Here is a 5,382-nt window from a genome sequence, read left to right as displayed (position 1 = left end):
CTTATGTGGGATATATGGGAACTATCTGTACCATCTTTGCAATTTTTCTATCAATATGAAATTATTCTAAAATAAAAACTTTGTTTAAAAAACAGCAACAGAAGGGGTAAACTATAAAGATATGATATTTCAGAATGTGAGACCAAGGGCAGAGAAAAACAAAGGAAAGGTGAAATGTAGAGATTCTATCAGTTCTAGATCTAGAGAACAGAGATCACAGAGAGGAGATGAAGAGGGTTGGTAGGATGAGATAGTATTAAAAGAAGACAGAAAAGGCAGAGATTTCCCACAGTTAAAGAACTTCAGGCCAGGTGCGGTGGCTCATGCCTTCAATCCCAGCACTTTGGGACGCCGAGGCGGGCGAATCACAAGGTCAGGAGTTCGAGAGCAGCCGGGCCAACATGGCGAAACCCCGTCTCTACCAAAATACAAAACTTAGCTGGGCATGGTGGCAGGCGCCTCTAATCCCAGCTACTTGGAAGGCTGAGGCAGGAGAATTGCTTGAACCCAGAAGGCAGAGGTTGCAGTGAGCTGAGCTCACGCCACTGCACTCCAGTCTGGGTGACAGAGTGAGAATCTATCTCAAAAAAAAAAAAAAAAAAAAAAAAAACTAAAGATGAAGATGAAAAGGGCTCATAGATCTTGTAGTAAGAGAGGCATCCTTAAATAATATGCAAAAAGAAAAAGATTAAAACATTTGACTTCAACAAAGTATTTTACTATAAATTTGAAAAGAAATCATAAAAAGGGGAACATCTCAGTCATAATCCGGAAGTACATATTCACCATGCATATAATCAAGAAAGAATCTGTATCCAGAGTATATGAAGAGTTGCTGCTAAGGAAAAGACAACCCACACAATAGAAATACAGGCAGAGGAAATATAAATGCCACATAAACATTGGAAAAGCTATTCAATTTCACTGATTATCAGGGGAATGCAAAATAAGTAAATACACAGGACACAGTGATGCCTGCCCTGTGTACCAGCTACTCAGAAGGCTAAGACAGGAGGATCATTTGAGTACAGGAGTTCAAGGCTACACTGAACTATGATCAAGCCTGTGAATAGCCCCTGCACTTCAGCCTGGACAACATAGCAAGACCCCAACTCTAAAGCTACATAAAAAAATTTAAAAATAGCCGGGCGCGGTGGCTCAAGCCTGTAATGCACTTTGGGGGAGCGCCGAGACGGGCTTGGATCACCGACGGCAGGATATCGCAGACCATCTGGCCTAACACCGTGAGAAACCCCGTCTCTATCTAAAAAATACAAAAAACTAGCTGGGCGATGGTGGCGGCGCCTTAGTCCAGCCTACCTCGAGGCTGAGGCAGGAGAATGCATAAACCTGGGAGGCAGAGCTTGCAAGTGAGCTGAAAATCGGGCCCACTGCACTCCAGCCTGGGTGATAGAGCGGAGATCCGTCTTCAAAAAAAAAAAAAAAAAAAAAAAAAAAAAAAAAAAAAAAAATTATAAAATAAAGACAATGTCATGCGATTTCCTCCCACCCTTACCTTCCACTAGATTAGCAAGTCTGTAGAGCTTAATTATGATAGGGTGAGGGTCAGGCAAGGTAGCTCAAGTCTGTAATCCCAGCACTCTGGGATGCCCACGTGGGAGAGATTACTTGAGCTCAGGAGTTCAAGACCAGTCTGGGCAACATAGCAAGACTGTACTAAAAATAAAAACAACTAGCTGGGCATGGTGGTGCACGCCTATAGTCCCAGTTACTCAGGAGGCTGTGGTGAGAGGGTCACTTGAGCCCAGGAAGTTAAGGCTGCAGTGAGCCATGTTCATGCTATGGCACTCCAGCCTAGTGACAGAGTAAGATCCTGTGGGGAAAAAAAAAAAAATAGGGTAAGGACATGCGGAGATAGGCTCTCTCATACAAATGAATGGGTCTATATATTGGTGGAAACTTCTTGGAGGGCAATTTGTCAGAATCTGATAACACTGTAAAATATGTACATCCTTCTCCCTAGTTCTCATTATCTAACTTAGAGAAATACCCACCCACAGGTGCACAAACAGGAATGCTTGAGAATTTTCATTGCAGCATTGTTTGTAACATGGAAAAAATCTAAAAGCCCATCGGGGAAGTCTTCTAATTTTTAAAACAATTTAAGCAGAGTCTCACTGTGTTCCCCAGGCTGGTCTTGAACTCCTGGGCTCAAGCCAAAGGAATGCTTCTACACTTTGACATACTATTCAGCAGTGAAAAGAATGTAATAGAACTTGGTGGGCCACCATGAAAATATCTCTAAGACATCTGTTAAGTGAGAAAAGCAAGTTGCATGGAGTTATGTGCAGTTTGACTCCAGTTATGTGAAAGAGAAAAGAATGCAAAATATACATTTTATATGTATATATAAGTATAAATTAATAGAAAAAATGTCTCAAAGGATACATACCAGAATGATGGCAATGATTAATTACCCTGCAAGAGTTTTCAGAGGCTGGGCATGATGGCTCACACCTATAATCTTAGCACTTTGGGAGGCGGAGACAGGAGGATCACTTGAGCCCAGGAGTTTGAGACCAGCCTGGGCAACATGGAGAGACCACATCTCTACAAAAATAAATTAGCAAGGTGTGGTGGTGGACACCTGTTGTCCCAGCTACTCAGGAAGCTGATGTGGGACGTTTGCTTGAGCTCAGGAGTTTGAGGTTGCAGTGAGCTGTGATGACACCACTGCACTCCATCCTGGGTGACAGAGCGAGACCCTATCTCCAAAAAAAAAAAAAAAAGGAAGAAAAAAATGTAAAAAAACGAGTTTGCAGGGAGGCAGGGAAGATGAAGGCATATTAGAATATGGAAGTTTTGTTTTATCAAGATTGTTTATTTTATTTATATATTTATTTATTCAATTATGGAGACAGAGTCTCCCAGGCTGGAGTACAAGTGGCACGATCTTGGCTCACTGCAACCTTCACCTCCTTTCAGCCTCCCGAGTAAGGGTGTTACAGGCATGCGCCACCATGTCCAGCTAATTCTTGTATTTTTAGTAGAAACGGGGTTTTACCATGTTGGCCAGGCTGGACTCTAACTCCTGACCTCAGGTGATCTACCCGCCTCGGCCTCCCAAAGTGCTGGGATTACAGGTATGAGCCACCGTGCTCGGCCTTATCAGGATTGTTTACATCTTCTTCAGTGAAATTTATTTGCTTAATCTAAAAATTATATAATAATGTTATTAATTGGTGTTTTCAGCATTTAAAATCAATTTGTAAACAAAGGACTGAACAGAATGTAAAGGTTGTCAGACCTGAGCATGCATAGGTAAGGATGTACCTGGTAGAGGTGGTAGATGAGGGGTATCTCATTGTCTGGCTTTACCTGGTGAAACACTGAGACATTCCCTAAAGCTTGGGGAGCACAAAATAGAGGCTTTAGTGTATTGTTTAAATTTGCACCATTGCACTCCAACCTGGGCAACAGAGCAAGACTCAGTCTCAAAATAGTAATAATAATAATAATAATAAATAAAAATAAAAAGTGTCCCACGCAGGGGCTCACGCCTGTAATCCCAACACTTTGGGAGGCCGAGGTGGGTGGATCACCTGAGACCAGGAGTTCGAGACCATCCTGGCCAACATGGTGAAAAACCATCTCTACTAAAAATACAAAAAATTAGCCGGGCGTGGTGACACGTGCGTGTAGTCCCAGCTACTCAGAAGGCTGAGGCAGGAGAATCACTTGAACCCAGGAGGGGGAGGTTGCAGTGAGCTGAGATCGCACCACTGTACTCCAGCCTGGGCGACAGAGTGAGATTTCATCTCAAAAAAAAGAAAAAAGAAAAGAAAAGAAAGCAAAGAAAAGAAGAGGCAGAAGTGTTGTGTGGATTGTTTTGGAGGTAAACCCTCAGAACTGACTGTTGGAGTGGAGAAAGGTGGAGTGGAGGTTAGTGCTTAGTGCTTTTCACTGGAGACCCTTCTGTGCTATTTGATTTTGTACTAAGATATGTCTTTACATACACCACACACACACACACACACACACACACACATACTCACACACCCCTACCCACCCAAAAGGTTCTTTGGAAAACTCATCAGCTCCCACCAGGAACCTCTCAGGGCTCCAAAACCAAGAGGCAGGCCAAATGCTGACGGGATAGCTTAGGGCTGCATTGCAGAGGAAGCAAAAAGTGTTTCTAGGAGGTGTCAGGGCCGCTTGGTGGCTGGAGTGTCACATTCCCTAATGAACGTGCAGGAAGGGGGTCAAACACGCCAGCAGCTTCTCACCAGTGTGGATGGCAAAAGCTCGTTTCCTCTCCATGACGGCTGCAGGGCTTAGCTGTTGATAAAATGCTGAAGGTTCCAAGAAAAGGATCTGCCCCAGCGTGACAGGGCTTATCCCAGGGATTCCCAAATGACTCCATATTCATTATTCTGAATTTTGTTTATTTGACCCACCTTTCCAATTATCTGTCAGAATGTGCAAATCCTCCCTCCCTGCTTATCAGCCACACTCTGGAGATTAGGGAACAGGGTAATGACCCTCATTATCAATACCACAGCCCCCACGGATCCTCTTCCCTGGGCTGGTGAGAACGCTCCCTCTGCTTCATGGACTCACTAACCACAGCCTAGAAGACATGATACCATCCGAGTCTTTAATATTTTCCATCTAGAAGAGGGTGATCCTAAAGAAAGGCCAAGGGAATCCTGTGAGGTCAGGAGAACTGTATCTCCGAGGGAAGGGAGGTGGTTGAAGATGTGTCCCCAGATGAAATCAGGGCATAGGGGAACAATGTTACTGCATACACAGTGTTATCACACACCTGGGCTTTGACAAGCTTAGACTGTCCTGGAAGTGCATACAAGATACAGCACTGCTTTGGGGAAGCTGACCAGGGGTTAGGTGTCAGAATAGGAGAGACACTTCTCACCGTCTTCACTGTATTTTTTTTTTCTTTTTTCTTTTCTTTCTTTCTTTTTTTTTTTTTTTTTTTTTTTTTGAGACAAGGTCTCGCTCTGTCATCCAGCCTAGAGTGCAGTGGTACGATCTTGGCTCACTGCAATCTCTGTCTCCTGGGCTCAAAGTATGTTCCTGCCTCAGCCTCCTGAGTTGCTGGGATGTGCCACAGGTGCATGCCACTACACATGGCTAATTTTAAATTTTTTTGTAGAGATGGGGTCTCAGTATGTTGCCCAGGCTGGTCTCAAACTCCTGGACTCAAGCAATCCTCCAGACTCAGTCTCCCAAAGGTCTGGGATTACAGGCATTGAGCGATCACACCCAGTCTGTTTTTTCAACTTTAAAGTTGTGTTTGTTGGTTACCAGTTTCCTTAAAGAATACTGGCCTTAATCTGGACTAAAATCTCATGTCTCACATTTTCCATTTTAAATTTTTTTTTTTTTTTTTTTTTTTTTTTT

Source organism: Rhinopithecus bieti, unplaced genomic scaffold (assembly GCF_001698545.2).
Source record: "Rhinopithecus bieti isolate Rb0 unplaced genomic scaffold, ASM169854v2 scaffold_15336, whole genome shotgun sequence".
Taxonomy (NCBI): Eukaryota; Metazoa; Chordata; class Mammalia; order Primates; family Cercopithecidae; genus Rhinopithecus; species Rhinopithecus bieti.
Note: the sequence above shows the minus strand (reverse complement) of the source record.